At 50.2% G+C, this 17,982-nt stretch overlaps 1 long non-coding RNA gene across 3 annotated transcripts in view; it reads right to left on the reverse strand.

Annotated features, from left to right (window-relative positions):
- Window positions 1-1,043: 1,043 nt before the first annotated feature.
- LOC138283720 (uncharacterized) overlaps window positions 1,044-17,982 on the reverse strand; it is a 40,808-nt gene continuing 23,869 nt past the window's right edge. For all 3 annotated transcript variants that reach the window (XR_011201296.1, XR_011201297.1, XR_011201295.1), the window contains one exon: window positions 1,044-1,254. This is a non-coding gene — a long non-coding RNA (uncharacterized lncRNA). The remainder of the gene's footprint in view (window positions 1,255-17,982) is intronic.

Raw genomic sequence — 17,982 nt, forward strand, 5'->3', positions numbered from 1 at the left:
CTGTCCTAAATGTTTGGGTCCTCCTCTGTTTGCCCGAGATGCCAACATGCAGGTGCTGACACGATGCAAGTATTCTGGAGTTGCTCAGTCTGTAACCTTATGGGTGTCAGTGTCCAACTTGCTGAGAGGTGACTGGATATGTTCACAATGGAAGTTGCACTGTTGGGATTGTTCAGGTGCTCAAACACAGATAAAGCCGCTAACCGGTTTAATAACCAAGCATTGCTGATAGCATGCAGACTAATTGCCATGCACTGGAAAGCCCAGGTATTGTTAGATATAGCCCACTGGTGTGCGGCAATACTGAAGTGGGGACAGGGAGAGGAGCTCAGGAGGCAAGAAATATGAGGACTACGCAAATACCCCAGAAATGTGGAATGGGAAGCACTATTACTTGACTTGCACACATTCAAGAGTTGGTGGCCCGTACTTAAACCTACCCTGGCGGGGACATAACCCCCTCCTCCCCCATCCCCTTTTATCCACATTCCCACACCTCCATCATAACCCCTTCCAGCCTGTCCATGGGTGAGTGACAACACCCTTCTGTTACACCCTTTGATGTCCCCGAATAGCTTCCTAGTGGCCATTATAGCTTCATGGATGTCACTGTTGATTTTCAATGTTTGCAGTACCTGCTTGAGATAGGAAGATTGAATAGCACTTATGGTAATGGCAGAATGTGAGTTAACATCAACACATGACTTGTTTTTTCCAATGTTGCTGTTTAAGGACTGAACCAAGGACTCCTGCTGATACTGATGTGAAACTATTTTATTAATGACGATGTAGCTGGATTGCGGATTTTACTAATGATAATGTAACTTTCATAGATGTAATTTATTCAAGATTGTGATATTGAAAATGCAATTTAAAACTGGTTAAAAAAAAAGTTATTGGAGATGCAGTTGGGTAGTTAGCTTTCACTAAAAAATGCTAATGGTAGGTCAGCACTAATGAGGGACACATTAGCAAAGCACATTTACTTTTGATAATTATTGAAATTATGAACTATGATTCAATCTCAAGACCGGAGCCATGGATTATGCATTTCCTTTGTCCATTTTATTAATCAGCAGCCTTTACAATTAGAAAAAAAAACCTTTATTTCACAGAAATCTTAGGGAAGGGGTATTCCACATAACCTATCAAACTCTAAATTCATAACATAGTCCATGTTTATGTCCCCTCTTTCTTCGTGAGATAAAAATGGTCAGTTCCTTCTTGTTCATTCCCGTTTGGAGCCGTCATTCCCTAGAAGAGAAAATACACCTTGTAACTATTCCATGCAGAACCAATATGACGTTCAAGTGGAGGGCACGCAAATAGCAATGTCACCTTAAATCTCAAATACAGTATTCAAAAGCATGATAATGGCAAAACAGTCATACTACTACCATAGGAAAGTCCCAAATGTATCCTGCATCAACTTTGTCACCGGGTCAACAGAAACCTCTTGCTAAAGCGGGTGTTGTCTTCATGTCCTTAAGCCCTTCACTGCCATGGACATAATGCTATTAAAGAACGAGTTACTTACCTTCGGTAGCGACTTTTCTGGTGGATACATTAGCTTCCTGTGGATTCCTCACCTAATGAATACTCCCATTGCGCCAGCATTCAACGGAAATCTTCTTCCTAGCTTCTGCACGTCGACGAGCAGTTGCCTACGCGATGCCGTCTGACGTCATACAGGCAATAAGAGGTCCTCGCCGACGTGCCGACGTCAGTACCAACATTTTTTACGTGCCTGAGAATAATAGGCCATTGAGATGAAAGAACAATAGTAATATTTAATGATATTCCAAACAAACACATCATTCTGAGAATTCAACCTACCCTTTTTTTTTTTTTAAACAAGTAAATAAATATATTAACTATATATATAGATATAAACATATATATATAATATATACAAATCCTCAAAACCAAGAGGAGCACACTCAAGAATTACTTGGTTAGACCAAACAGGCAACGGGGAGGCGGGTGGGACCGCGAGGAATCCACAGGTAGCTAATGTATCCACCAGAAAAGTCGCTACCGAAGGTAAGTAACTCATTCTTCTGATGGATACAACTACCTGTGGATTCCTCAACTAATGAATAGAGTCCCAAAGCAGTACCGCACTCGGTGGTGGGTGCCTGAATGGTCAAACCAAGAAATCCTGCAGCACTGACCGTGCAAAATGGCCATCCCTTCTGACCTCAGAGTCCAAGCAGTAATGCTTCGCAAAAGTATGAAGGGATGACCAAGTTGCGGCCTTGCAGATGTCAACCACAGGAACACCCCTAGCCAAGGTCGAAGAGGCCGACTTAGCTCTGGTGGAATGAGCTCTTATACCATCAGGAGGATCCTTCTTTGCTAAAGAGCAACACATTTTAATGCAAAGAGCAACCCACCTGGAGAGTGTTCTCTTGTGGACTGCCTTTCCTCTCCTCTTTCCCACGTATCCGATGAAAAGCTGATCCTCCAGCCTGAAATCCTTTGTCCTGTCTATATAAAAGCTTAGCGCCCTCTTTGGGTCCAAGCGGTGTAGTCTCTCTTCTTCCTTTGACGGATGAGGCGGAGGATAAAACGTGGATAGAGTAATTGTCTGGGCCAAATGAAAGGGTGAAACAACCTTCGGAAGGAAAGCAGCCTTCGTCCTCAGCACCACCTTATCCCCATAAAAAGATGTATAAGGGGGTTTTACCGATAGAGCCTGCAACTCACTCACTCTCCTTGCAGAGGTAATTGCAACCAGGAAAACCATTTTAAGAACCAATAATCTTATGGGGCAAGAATGCATAGGCTCAAAAGGGGCCCCCCATAGGGAAAGTTAGAACCACAGTCAAATCCCATTGAGCCATAACGAAAGGAGTTGGAGGGATTTTATTCATAAGGCCCTTTAAGAATCTAAGTACTATTGGTGATTTAAATAAAGAAGGCTGGTCTGGAAGACAGAGAAAGGCTGACAAGGCAGACAAGTAACCCTGAACAGTAGCCACTGCACAACCCCTCTGTGCTAAAGACAAAGCAAAAGATAAAACATCTGACAAATGAGCACGTAAGGGATCAATCTGCCTCTCTCCACACCAAACCACAAATTTAGACCACCTATTAGCGTAGATAGATTTAGTGGAGTGTCGCCTGGCCGATAAGATAACATCCACTACATCAGGCAGGAGAGAGAAAGAACTCAGGTTGCCCCGTTCAATCTCCAGGCATGAAGGTGCAGGCTCTGGAGGTGGGGGTGTGAAACCTGCCCCTGCGACTGCGAGAGGAGGTCTGCCCTGAGAGGGAGACGGAGCGGAGGGCACAGTGAGAGTTGGAGAAGGTCCGAGTACCACACCCTCCTTGGCCAATCCGGAGCAATTAAGATGACTTGAGCCCGGTCTTGGCGAATTTTACTCAACACACAAGGAATCAAGGGTATGGGGGGAAACGCGTAAAGCAACTGGTCGCACCAGGTCATCTGAAACGCATCCCCCAAAGCTCCTTGTACCGGATACTGGAGGCTGCAGAATAACGGGCAGTGCGAATTCTCCCGGATGGCAAACAGATCTATCCGAGGAAACCCCCACATCTGGAAGATTAACCGGACTTGATCTGGATGGAGACGCCACTCGTGATCGGCCGAGAAATGGCGACAGATTGTCCGCACGTACGTTCAAGACTCCGGCCAGATAATTTGCTACCAAGCAAATCTGATGGTCCTTTGCCCAGGACCATAGCCGTAGAGCTTCTCTGCAGAGAAGGTACGACCCTACCCCTCCCTGTTTGTTTATATACCACATCGCAGTAGTGTTGTCCGTCAGGACCTGAACCGACTGACCAAGAAGGGACGGGAGGAAGGCCTTGAGAGCCAGACGTACAGCCCGTAACTCCAACAGATTGATATGAAACACCTGTTCTACTGGAGACCAAAGTCCCTTGATCTCCAGGTCCCACAGATGAGCTCCCCACCCTAGAGTGGAAGCATCCGTTATTACTGTGGCCACAGGCGTAGCTTGCAAGAACGGCCTTCCTCTGGAAAGATTGCCGTCCGCAATCCACCATTTCAAATCCATGGCAGCATCTCTGGAGATTCTCACCGAGCCTTCGAGATCCCCTTTGTGTTGAGATCACTGCCTTCGGAGGCACCACTGAAGAGCCCTCATGTGCCAGCGAGCATGCATGACCAACAGTATGCAAGAAGCAAACAGACCGAGCAGACGTAGGACCTTGAGGACTGGAATGACTGCTCCACTTTGAAACATTGGAACCAACGCCTGAATGTCCTGAATCCGCTGAGGCGGAGGAAAGGCTCGGTTCAATGTTGTATCCAGTACTGCCCCTATGAACAGGAGGCGCTGAGAGGGCTCTAGGTGAGATTTGGGCATGTTCACCCAAAAGCCCAGGTCGAACAACAACTGGGTTGTCGACTGCAGGTGATGCAACACGAGCTCCGGAGACCTGGCTTTGATCAACCAGTCGTCTAGATAAGGAAATACTGCTATCCCATTCCTTCTGAGCTCTGCCGCAACCACCGACATCACCTTCATGAAGACTCGAGGTGCTGAAGTAAGACCAAACGGGAGGACCGCAAACTGATAGTGCTGCGACCCCACCACAAAACGGAGATACTTCCTGTGCGACCTCAGTATCAGGATATGAAAGTAAGCATCCTGCAAGTCGACAGACACCATCCAATCTCCATTGTTCAGTGCCAAAAGCACCTGAGCTAGGGTCAGCATCTTGAACTTTTCCTGTTTGAGGAACCAATTCAAGATACTTAGGTCCAGGATTGGTCTCAAACGACCATCCTTCTTGGGAATCAGGAAGTACCTTGAATAACAACCTTGACCCCTTTATTGCTCTGGAACCAACTCCACCGAGCCCTTTGAAAGGAGGACTTGAACCTCCTGTTCCAACAACAGGAGGTGTTCTTCTGAACAAGAAGATGGGCGGGGCGGGATGGGGGCGGAAAGTCCCAAAAGGGAAGGGTGTAGCCTTTTCTCACAATGCTGGTAACCCAGGAGTCTGAAGTTATGACCTCCCACTTGTGGAGAAAATTCAGTAACCTCCCCCCTACAGGAGTGGAGTGAGTGGTAATTGTTGGAAGCCTAAGGCTGCTTCCCCTGCTGCACCCCTCCAGAGGAAGAGGAAAAGGCAGAGTGCTGCTGAGAGGCTCCCCTGGTACGGACCCTACCCCTCCCTCTAAAAGATCTATAGGAGAGAGCAGAGGTAGGCTTCTGGAATTTCCCTCGAAAGGAGGAGGAGGAGGAGGAGCCACAATCAAATCCTCCTAAAAAATCTGGAGGAGGCAGAAGTGGCTTGCAAGCCCAGCGACTTGGCCATGGCCCTGCTCTCCTTGAACCTCTCTTAGGCCGAATCCGCCTTGGCACCAAAGAGCTTGTTCCCAACAAAAGGAAGGTCCAGTAGGGTCGACTGCACATCAGAGGAAAATCATGAGTTACGAAGCCAAGCCTGCCTCCTCGTAACTACAGCAGTGCCCATTGCCCTAGCAATGGAGTCAGTTGTATCCAACCCAGATTGGATAACCAGAGTTGCAGCTGCCTGAGCGTCCAATACTAGATTTAACAGCCCCTGAGGGACCTCCGTATGCGTTGATGCAATCTCGTCCATCAGGGCATAAAGGTATCTTCCTAAAATACATGTAGCATTGGTGGACTTCAATGCCGTGCTACATGGAGAACACCTTTTTGGGTGCCATGTCCATCTTCTTGGAGTCTCTATCCGAGGGCACAGATGGAAAAGAGCCAGGAGCAGACCTTGCCGAGCAGGAAGCCTGGACCACCAAGTTTTCAGGTGTTGGATGTCTGGTAAGAAAACCAGGGTCAGCCGGTGCAGCCCGATACCTCCCAGCCACAGATCTATTGACAGCTGAAGAAGACCCCGGCTTCTTCCAGACTTCCAAAACAGGGTCCAGCAAAGCCTCATTGAACGGCAAAAGTGGTTCTGCCAATGTAGAGGCCGGGTGCAACACCTCTGTCAACAAATTCTGCTTGGCTTCAGTTACCGGCAAAGGAAGATCCAAGAAGCTAGCTGCCTTCCTGATAACAGAATAAAAAGTGGCCGCCTCTTCTGTATACTCCCCAGGAGATGACAAGTCCCACTCGGGGGAAGTATCTAGGCCACTAGCAGTGTCCAGCCCATGGAGACCCTCACGAGAGTCCTCAATCTCTCCTTCCTCCATGTTTTGTCTCTGGTACTCCTGCTCTTCAAGGAGGTGGAGAGCAAGTCTCCTCGAGTGCAGCCTCTCCTCTATCCTCGGCGTCGACATGGCGTCAGCTGATGTTGAAGAACGACGCCGATCGAGGAGTCGCATGGAGAGAAGACTGCTTCGGAGTTGCAGGAGGTCTAGACGGCGCCACTGGTTGAAACATCGAAGCCACCGGAGCCGAAGTCTCAGGAGCCACCGGAGCCGATACTGGCGCCGAGCCCACGTTCCCCAGGGGGAGAAAGGGCATAAAGGGTGCCGGTCGAAGTGGAGCCGGAGCACCCATGTTGAAGGCCAAAGGGCCCGAAGGACCAGCCGGTCCACCACCTGGAGCCATCTGCTGGAAGATGGAAAACATCGCATTTAAAAATGCGGTACTATCAGCTCCAGGGGCCGGGAAAGCCGGGTACTGGGGTGCCTGGTTCGAAGGCGACACCGACCTCGACGTCTGCAACGACGGAGAAAATATTTGAGGCTGTGGAACCTCAAACACTGAAGGTGGTTGGCCCGATGACCCGGGCGAAGTCGGTGAGGCTGGAGAAGGAAACGGCGTCGACGGATGGGGAGTGACAGTGGGACTGACCTCCCAAGTCTTCAGACGTCGAGTTGATAGTGACCTCGACCTCTCTTTACTCGACCGGCGCCGTGATTCTCGATGACGTCGGGAGTCCCGATGACGCCGATGAGACTTCGGTGACGAGGATTTTCGATGACATCTCTTTTCCTTCCTTTTCGACTTCGCCAGAAAAAGCTTAGCCTCGCGCTCTTTCAGGGCCTTAGGATTCATATGTTGACACGAATCGCACTTGTCAACATCATGATCGGAACTAAGACACCATAAACAGTCTTAGTTAGTTACCGACATTTTGCCCCCACACTCACGGCAGGGCTTGAATCCTGACTTTCTTTGCGACATTGTAATCTCAAAGAAAAAAATAGATCCAAAAAACACACTCACTGTCTAACAGCAACAGTAGCTCCCTCTAAGATAACCTTTTCGAATGGCACGGAAAAAAGTGAACGGACGTCGGCGAGGACCTCTTATTGCCTGTATGACGTCAGACAGCGTCGCGTGGGCAACTGTGACGTCCTCGTCGACGTGCAGAAGCTAGGAAGATTTCCGTCGAACGCTGGCGCAATGGGAGTATTCATTAGGTGAGTAATCCACAGGTAGTTGTATCCATCAGAAATAGGCTGATCTGCCCCCAGGGAGGGCAGAAGCCATTAGGCACCAGGGATGCTTTTATTTATATTGAGAACAGGAGTGACCCCTTCGGCAAGGGTTGTTCCCCCCTCAAGCAATTTTTAAAAAATATCATTTCTGCCCCCCCCCCCCCCCCCCCAAGGGGGCAGATTGGCCTTTATTAATTAGGCCGATCTGCCCCTTTTGGCAGGGGGTGGGGTGCAGAAGCCACTAGAAACCAGGGTTTGTTTAAAAAAATGTTTAAACCTTTATACTGATAAGGGGTGCGACCCCTTATGCAAGCTCACAAATGGCCTAAAGTACAAATTACTTACCTTCGGTAATGAAATATCTGGTAGAGACATATTCTAATTGCAGATTCCTTACCTTAGAATTTCCCCCCAGGCGTTAGACTGTATCTGGAGATTTTTCTTTGAGCAATACCCTTGGGCGTCTGTAGGTGGCGTTGTTCGACTCCGCAGGCATCGACTGATGCCTTGATGACGTCTGGAGTAGTACACTGACGCAGCCCTCCCGCAGTGATGTCAGTTTCTTTTAACGACTTTCCACGCCAGAGCGCAGAGCCGCTAAGAACACTGAGATTGGTGTGACAGAGCTAAGGACCTGAAAGGGTGGAACACCTGTCCCCAGAAATAATTTCGCAAAGCGGAGAGGATGGGCGGGCGGTAAGGAAGCTGCAACTAGAATGTGTCTCCCACCAGATATTTCAAATACCGAAGGCAACTAACCTGTACATCTGATAGAGACTTCTAGTTGCAGATTCCTCACCTTAGAATTGATACCCAAGCAATGCCATCCTATGTGGTGGGCTGCGAACAAAGATCATACTAGAAAGTCTTGCAGGACTGAACGACCAAAGTAGCCGCCTCGACGGACCTGACTATCCAGGCAGTAATGCTTATCAAACGTGTGCAGGGATGCCCATGTAGCTGCCCGACAGATATCCAGGACAGGAACTCCGCGTGCTAACGCAGTGGAAGCCTCAATTTCTCTGTTGGAATGAGCATGCAAGCCTTCAGGAGGTTGCTTTTTAGCCAAAGTGTAGCACATTTTGATGCAAAGAAGCACCCATCGAGAGATGATATGCTTTTGCACCGCCTTCCCTTTCTTAGCACCCACATAGCCAAAGAGTTGATTGTCCACCTGGAAATCTTTAGTACAATGGAGGTAGAACACCAACACTCTTTTTGGGTCCAGACAGTGGAGTCTCTCCCCTTCTCATGGGAAGGGTGTGGGAGTGTGTAGAAGGTAGGCAAAGTGATGGACTGGCCTACATAAAATGGTGTAAATACCTTAGGAAGGAATGAAGCTCTAATGCGTAACACCACTTTGTCAGGGTGTACAGACAAGTTTGGAGGCATTGAAGAAAGCACCTGGAGCTCACTTACCCTGCAAGCAGAGGTGATAGCGACAAAGAAAGACAGTTTGAATGCGAGGATCCGCAAGGGACAATTATGCATTGGCTCAAAGGGGGTACACATTAAATAAGTAAGTACAAGATTAAGATCCCACTGAGGCATAATAAATGGAGTGGGAGATAATTAAGTGGGTGAGCCCTTTTAAGAACCTACTGACAATATGAGATTTAAAGAGTGAGGGCTGATCAGGTAACCTTTAAGGGTGCCCAAAGCAGAGCCCTGCTGGGCTAAATAATGAACAGAAGAACCTCTGACAGAGGGGCACAAATGTGATCAACAGATTTGTTGGTACACCATGCCACAAGATTTATTCCAACAACAGGCATATACAGTTTTAGTCGATGGATGCCTGGCTGCCAAGAAACATTGCAGACTTTGGGTGGAAGGGCAAATGCATTCAACTGTTGCAGCTCAATCTCCACGCATGAAGGTGGAGGTTGGACAGGTGCCGGTGGAGAACCGTCTCCTGCTGCTGTGACAGAAGATCCGCCCAAAGAGGCAGTCTGAGTGGAGGATGGATGGACATGCTCAATAGCTCTGGATACCACACTCTTCAAGCCCAGTCCGGAGCCACCAAGATAACTTGGGCCCGGTCGTACTTGATTTTCTTGAGAACTCTGGGTAGAAGAGGGCTAGACGGGAAGGCGTACAGGAGGCTGGAGCTCCACTCGAGATGAAAAGCGTCTCCGAGCGAGTGCAGTCTTCGAAAATTCCAACGTGCAAAACAGCTGACATTGCGTGTTCTCTGCGGAGGCAAACAGATCTAACCAAGGCTCTCCCCACTTGAGACCTTGCGTCACCTCCAGATAGAGACGCCATTCGTGATCGACTGTGCGTCGGCGGCTGAGTTTGTCTGCTCTGGCGTTGAGAGCCTGCCAGATGTTCAACCATCAGCGTAATGCCCTGATATTCCAGCCATGTTCAGAGGCGTAGTGCTTCCTGACAAAGGGTCCAGGACCCTACCCCGAGTTGTCTGTTGGAGTACCACATAGCGGTAGTGTGGTCTGTGAACACCTGCACCACTTTCCCTTAGAGAGGGAAGGAATGTTTTTGACCTAAGCCTGATTGCCCGGAGCTCCAGCATTTTTATGTGGAGCCCGACTCCGCCGGAAACCAGAGGCCTCTGATCTCTGCTTCTCCCATGTGGCCACACCAACCCACAAGTGACGCATCTGTCACTATAGAGAGATCTGGTTGGGGAAGGGAGAGGGATCTGCTGTTGACACAATTTGGATTCTAAAGCCACCACTGCAGGTCTTTCGCAGTCCCCTCCGAGATATGGACCATGTCTGAGCGATTTCCCTGATGCTGCGCCCACTGGAACTTTAGGTCCCACTGCAGAGTGCGCATATGCCATCTGGCATGTGTACTAGCAGGAGACAGGAGGCCATGAGGCCCAGCAGGCTCACACTCACGAAACCCAAGACCGAGGCTGAAAGAAAGATCTGAATCATAGCCTGAAGGTCTTGGACTCGCTTGTCTGGAGAATAAGCGAGAAATCGCACTGTATCCAGAACAGCTCCAATGAAAGTGAGCGTCTGAGAGGGAGTCAGGTGTGACTTCGGCACATTTATAGTGAACCCCAGCTTGTGCAGGAGGTTTGCCATAGTCTGAAGGTGAGAGACGACTGTCTGGGGAGAAGGCGCCTTCAACAGCCAGTCATTGAGGTATAGGAAAACTGAGACCCCTAACCTGCACAGATAAGCTGCAACCACCGCCATCATTTTTGTGAACACCAGAGGGGCGGTGGTAAGGCCGAAAAGGAGCATGGTAAACTGAAAGTGCTCGTGACCTACCATGAATCGTAGGTAACGTCTGTGGGCAGGCAGGATGGGGATGTGAAAATAAGCGTCCTGCAAGTCCAACGCTACCATCCAGTCTCATGGGTCTAAGGCAGAAAGAACCTGAGCCAGGGTGACCATTTTTAATTTCTCCTTCTTGAGGAAGTAGTTCAGGACCCGAAAGTCTAGGATTGGGTGTAAGCCCTTGTCCTTCGTTGGTATAAGAAAGTAGCAGGAATAACAACCACGACCCACTTCTGGCACAGGGACTCTTTCTATAGCTCCCTTGGCCAAGAGAGCCATGACTTCCTGGTGGAGAAGCACAAAATGATCCTCCGGAAGATGATGGGAGGATGGTGGCATGTGTGGTGCTGCAGATTCCAAAGGAGGGTGGGGAGGAGTAGCCCTTCCGAATGATCTGCAAAACCCACCCATCAGTGGTGAAAAGTTCCCAGAGGGGCAGGTGATGGCGGATCCTGCCCCTAACTGGGTAGGAGTGACGGGACTAGGAGGGTTTGGAGACTGCAGCGGGGGGGGGCAGAGGTGGAATGGACAGACCTATGGTTCCCTGTCTCACAGCCACGTGGAATTCCGCGACCTCGGCCATGCATAGGCTGCCCAGCGTGCGTGGCACGATGGCTGGGTTGAGGACATGACAGGGTGCCCCTTCCGTGTTCCACGAAATGGATGAAAAGCTGAATGCGGTGGGCGAGTGGCGGAGGAAAGACCAAGGGTCCGAGCCGTAGACTGGGAATCATTGAATCTCTCCAAGGCAGAGTCCGCTTTGTCTCCAAAGAGATGGGTGCCATCAAAGGGCATGTCCATGAGTGACTGTTTGACATCCCCCGAGAAGCCACAAGTGCATAACCAGGCATGGCGCCGTAAGACCACTGTTGTTGCAACCGATCTGCCCAGAAAGTCTCTCGTATCCCGCCCACAACGGATAGTGAACTTTTCTGCATCTCTCCCATCTTTCACTGCTTGGGAGACGATAGCACGGGCCTCCTCCGGTATCTGCGGCAGGACTTGCGCAACTGTAACCCACAGGGAGTGGGTATAACGTCACAAAAAACATGCAGTGTTCACAGACCGCAGTGCGAGGCTGCAGGAAGAAAACAACTTCTTGGCAAATTGTTCCAGCCTTTTGGATTCACTATCCTGGGGTACGGAAGGGAATGCGCCTGAAGAAGTGGAAGCCTGGATAACACGACTCTCAGGAGTGGGGTGTTGGGACAGGAATTTTGGGTCGGTCGGTGCAGGCCAATGGCGGATAGCAATAGTCCTGTTCACAGGAGCCCCTGTGTTGGGTTTGGACCATGTACCCAAAAGGACATCGGTGAGGGCCTCATTGAATGAGAGAAGGGGTTCTGAAGTAGAAGCCCCAGGCTGAAGCACCTCATTCAGGAGATTAGACCTGACTTCCACAGTAGGTAGCTCAAGGCTGAGGACCTCAGCTGCCCTACTGACCACCATACTGTAAGTTGCTTCCTCCGCCGTAGCCACACTAGGAGGAGACAGCATGCCAGCGTCAGGAGAAGTATCCAGACCACTGGCTTCACCCAAATCCTGTTCCCAGTCCACAGCATGGTCATCCTGGTATTCATAATGGTCCAGGGATCCATCCAATTCCTCCCCATAGGAAAAAGGGTCCAATCAGACCTTGGGTGAATAGGCCCCACTGAAGCCGATGGTGCAGTCGACCGATGCCTCTCCGAGTCGTCTGGGATAAATTCTTGTTCTCCTCCAGGGGAACCCACAAACTATGGGTACCTCTCGAATCCCTATGAAGTTGGCAAAAATATAAATAAAAATAAATACGTATTTTTTTTTTATTTTTAAAAACTTCTTAGCCAAAGCGTAGCACTTTTTCATGCAAAGAAGCACCCATCGTGAGATGTTACACTTCTGCACCGCCTTCCCTTTCTTCGTCTCTTCACACCCATGTCGATCCTGGTATGACCAGACAGACAACTGGGAGGCGGGAGGGACCGTGAGGAATCCACAGGTAGCTAATATATCCACCAGAAAAAGCGTTACCGAAGGTAAGTAACTTGCTCTTCTGATGGATACAACTACCTGTGGATTCCTCACCTAATGAATAGAGTCCCAAAGCAGTACCACCTCGGAGGGTGTCTGTCTGGTCAAACCAGGAAATCCTGCAGCACCGACCGCGCAAAATTGCCATCCATTCGCACCTCTGCATCCAAACAATAATGCTTCACAAAGGTGTAGAGGGAAGACCAAGTCACAGCCTTGCAGATGTCCACCATCAGAACACCTCTGGCCAAAGCCGATGAGGTTGACTTGGCCCTGGTGGAATGAGCCCTGATCCCCTCAGGAGGATCCTTCTTTGCCAATGAGTAACATATTTTAATACAAAGAACGGCCCACCTGGAGATCGCTCTCTTGTGGACGGCCTTCCCCTTCCTCACGTATCCAATAAAGAGTTGTTCATCCAACCGGAACTCTCTCGTCCTGTCGACATAAAAACTGAGAGCCCTCTTAGGGTCCAGACGATGGAGTCTTTCCTCCTCCTTAGATGGATGAGGAGGAGGGTAGAACGTCAAGAGAGTTATTGATTGTCCCAAGTGAAATGGAGACACCACCTTGGGGAGGAAAGCCACCCTGGTCCTCAAAACCACCTAATCCTTATAAAAAGTGGTGAAAGGCGGGTGAGCAGAAAGAGCCTGCAGTTTGCTAACACGTCTAGCCGAAGTGATGGCCACCGTTTTGAAAAACAAATATCCTAATGGGCAGCAAGGAAGTCAACACCAAATTCAAGTCCCACTGCGGCATAATAAAAGGCCTGGGAGGAAATTTATTAGTAAGCCCCCTCAAAAATCGAACAACAAAAGGAGATCTGAATAGGGAGGGCTGATCTGGAAGATATAAAAAAAGTCGAAAGGGCCGAAAGATAGCCCTTAACCGTGGGCAAAGCACAACCACGCTGAGCCAATGACAACGCGAACAACAAAACATCAGAAAGATGGGCACTTAAGGGATACATTTTCTTCTCCCCACACCAACGAACAAAATTAGGCCACCTACTTGCATAGACCAACTTGGTGGAGTGTCGTCTGGCTGATAAAAGAACGTCCACCACCTTCGGTGGGAGAGAAAAGGAACTCCGGTTGCCCCGTTCGATCGCCAGGCATGAAGCTGCAGGCTTTGGAGGTGGTATGTCGAACCTGCCCCTGCGAAAGGAGGTCTGCCCTGAGAGGGAGACCGAGCGGAGGGTACAGTGAGTCAGAGAAGGTCTGCATACCACACCCTTCATGGCCAATCCAGAGCTTTCAGAATGACTTGGGTTTTGGGGAAGATTCGGCAAGACCGGGCCCGAGGAATCAAGGGTATGGGAGGAAACGCGTAAAGCAACCGGTCGCACCAGGACATCTGGAACGCGCCCCCCAACGCTCCTTGCATCGGATACTGGAGGCTGCATAACGACTGACAATGCGCATTCTCGAGTGGCAAAGAGGTCTATTCAGGGAAAAAACCCCATCCGAAAGATGTAAAGAACTAGATCCGGATGCAGACACCACTCGTGGTTGTCCGAGAAGAAGCGACTGAGCTTGTCCGCATGTACGTTTAGGACCCCGGCCAAATGGTTTGCCACTACACAAAGCCGATGGTCCCGCACCCGGGACCAGAGTCGCAGAGCCTCTCTGCAAAGAAGGTACGACCCTACACCCCCCTGTTTGTTGATATACCAAATCGCAGTTGTGTTGTCCATCAGAATCTGAACTGACTGACCGCAAAGGGAAGGGAGGAAGGCCTTGAGGGCCAAACGAATCGCCCGTAGTTCCAGCAGATTAATATGAAACCTCTGCTCTACTGGAGACCAACGATCCTTGATCTCCAGATCCTCCAGATGAGCTCCCCACCCTACGGTGGAGGCATCCGTTATCACTGTGGCCACCAGAGTTGGCTGCGAGAACGGCTTCTCTTGAGAAAGGTTGCCTTCCACAGCCCACCATCGGAGATCCGCTGCAGTGTCTCTGGAGACCCTAATCGATTCCCCGAGATCTCCTCTGTGCTGAAGCCACTGCTTGCGGAAGCACCACTGAAGAGCCCTCATATGCCAGTGTGCATGCGTGACCAACAGAATGCAAGAAGCGAACAGACCGAGCAAACAAAGGACCTTGAGGACCGGAACTACTGCTCCTTCTTGAAACATTGGAACCAGCGCCTGAATGTCCTGTATCCGCTGTGGCAGAGGAAAGGCTCGATTCAATGTTGTGTCCAGTACTGCCCCTATGAACAGGAGACGTTGAGAGGGCTCTAGGTGAGACTTGGGCACATTTATTGTAAAACACAGACTGAACAACAACTGGGTTGTCAGCTGCAGATGACGCAGCACAAGCCCCGGAGACTGAGCTTTGATAAACCAATCGTCCAGGTAAGGGAATACTGCTACTCCCTTTCTCCTGAGGTGTGCTGCAACAACTGCAATCACCTTCGTGAAGACCCGTGGTGCGGAAGTAAGACCAAAAGGAAGGACCGCAAACTGGTAGTGCTGCGATCCTACCACAAACCGGAGATACTTCCTGTGCGACTTGAGAATGGGAATGTGAAAATAAGCATCCTGCAAGCCGACGACACCATCCAATCCTCCTTGTCCAACACCAAAAGCACCTGTGATAGTCAGCATTTTTAATTTCTCCTGTTTGAGGAACCAATTCAAAATCCTCAGGTCCAAAATAGGCCTCAGATGACCATCCTTCTTGGGGATCAGGAAGTACCTGGAATAACACCCCTGACCCCTTTCTTACTCTGGAACCAACCCCACTGCACCTTTCAATAATAGGGAGAGAAGCTCCTGTTGTAACAGCAAGAGATGATCTTCTGAACAAAAAGGAAAGATGGGGAGGGAAGTGAGGTGGGATCTCCCGAAAGGGAAGGGCGTAACCTCTCCTCACCAAACTGATGAAGTCTGTTGTTATAGACTCCCATATGGGAAGAAAGAGTGAAAGCCTCCCCCTACCGGAGAGGTATAAGAAACAATGGTGAGAGAACTAGGGCTTCTTTCCTTGAGGTAACCCTCCAGCGGAAGAGGAAGGGTGCTGCTGCTGGGTGGCACCTCTTGTGCCGACTCTACCCCGCCCCCTGTGTGAGCGATAAGGGAGGCTGGAGGACTGCTGCAATCTCCCACGAAAGGAAGAACCTCTTCCAAAAACATGCAGCCGTCTAAGAGATCGAAATGGGGTAGCAGCAGCCTGCAGACCCAAAGATCTAGCTGTGGCCCTACATTCTTTAAAGCGCTCTAGCGAAGAGTCCGCTTTTGAACCAAACAGTTTTGCCCCATCAAAGGGCAGATCCAGCAACATAGACTGGACGTCTGTCGAAAATCCGGAAGTGCGTAACCACGCATGCCGTCTGGAGGCAACGGAAGTCCCCATGGCTCTTGCAATAGAGTCCGTGGTATCCAGCCCTGTCTGAATAACCTGTGTAGCCGCCACCCGAGCGTCCGAAAGAAGACTACACAAATCCTGGCACATGTCCGGAAGTACAGTCTTCGTCGCATCCATTATGGCATGGATATACCTGCCCAGAATACATGTTGCATTGGCAATTTTAGAGCCATGCTGCAAAAAGAACACACCTTCCTGGCCGATTGGTACATCCATTTGGATTCCCGGTCCGAGGGTACTCCCGGAAACGAACCAGGGGCCGACCTCAAAGAGAAGGATGCTTGACCACCAAGCTCTCTGGTGAAGGGTGTTTGGATAAAAACTCCGGGTCCCCAGGCGCAGATCTATAATGCCTGGCCACCGACCTACTATCAGCCAAAGAAAAAAACAGGCTTCTTCCAAACCTCTTCGATCGGATCCATCAGGGCTTCATTAAATGGTAAAAGAGGATCCACCACGGCTGTAGCAGAATGCAAATCCTCAGTCGAAAGGTTGGTCTTCACCTGCGCCGTCGGTAAAGGAAGATCCAGAAATGCTGCGGCCTTCCTAATAAGATTGGTACGAGGCTGCCTCCTCTGTATATTCATCAGGGGATGGCAGATCATATTTGAGAGGTTTCAAGACCACTTGCTGTGTCCAACCCAGGGAAATCACCCTGGGGGTCAGTGATCTCCCCTTCTTCGAGGAATTGCTGTTGATATTCCCTCTCCTCTAAAAGTCTAAGTCATGGAGCAGAGCAACGTCGGTGAATGGCGCCGGGAAGGCGTCATGACAGGTTCTCCGGATCCACCGACGCCGCAGATGGATCCATAAGCGCCATGGAGAAGGCACCCGCATCCGATGCCGACATCCGACCCCATCACCTCCAACACCAGCATCAAAGGTCTCTCCCTCGACGTCGAGGGCTGCACTGTCGGCAGAGGGGCCTGACTTGAATCTCCAGCCAAACAAAATGGTATAAACGGCGTCGGTTTATATGGAGCTGGAACGAGATTGAAAGCCAGGGGACCAGTAGGGCCAGCCGGCGCACCACCTCCCGGAGCCATATTTTGAAAAATCTGGAACATGGCATTAAGGAATGCCGCAGGATCCGTACCCGGAGCCGGGAACGAAGGATAAGCCTGTGGAGCCGGTGCCGGGCTGGACTCTTCAGGTTCAGGATGCACCGGCGAAGCCAGATGACTGAGGATCCACAACTTCAAAGACTGACGGGGCCGGGGACGTTTGCGGCGTCGCAGGTTGAGGGGGACACAGTCGGACTCACTTCCCAAGACCTTTGGTGCCGGGACGATGGAGACCTCGACCGACTTCTGGACTGACGTCGGGAGTCACGATGACGTCACTTCTTATGGGATGACTTTCCAGAAGAGGACCGATGGTGCTGCTTCCTCTCCTTCTTGGACCTTGCCAAGAAAAGCTTTGCCTCGCGTTCCTTCAATGCCTTCGTATTCATCTTTTGGCAGGATCCGCCTTCTTGGAAGTCGTGATCGGAACTGAGGCACCAAAGACAATCGTTGTGCGGATCAGTCACAGACATGCAACCTCCACATTCCCTGCAAGGCTTCAACCCCGACTTTTTCGGAGCCGACATCCTGGAAATACATACCTTCCGAAGAGCTAATGATACAGGTAACAGAAAAGGGTCGGTGGAGGAAATCAAGAGACTTGTTTCTACACCATGACACAAATTGATGCCGACAAGCGTATACCATTTTGGTGGAGGGACTCCTGGTTGCCAAGATAAACTCACAGACTTCGTGTGGAAGGTCAAAAGCCGTCAACTGCCGCCGCTCTATCGCCACATGGAAAGCGAAGATTGGACAGCTTCAGATGGAGAACCATCCCCTGCTGCTGCACCAGAAGTGCCTCCCTAATTTGCAGTCTGACTGGAAGATCGGTGGCCATGCTCAATAGCTCTGGATACCGTACTCTCCGTGCCCAGTCGAGCCACAAAGATTACTTGGACCAG

This window comes from Pleurodeles waltl, chromosome 3_1, assembly GCF_031143425.1.
Source record: "Pleurodeles waltl isolate 20211129_DDA chromosome 3_1, aPleWal1.hap1.20221129, whole genome shotgun sequence".
Taxonomy (NCBI): Eukaryota; Metazoa; Chordata; class Amphibia; order Caudata; family Salamandridae; genus Pleurodeles; species Pleurodeles waltl.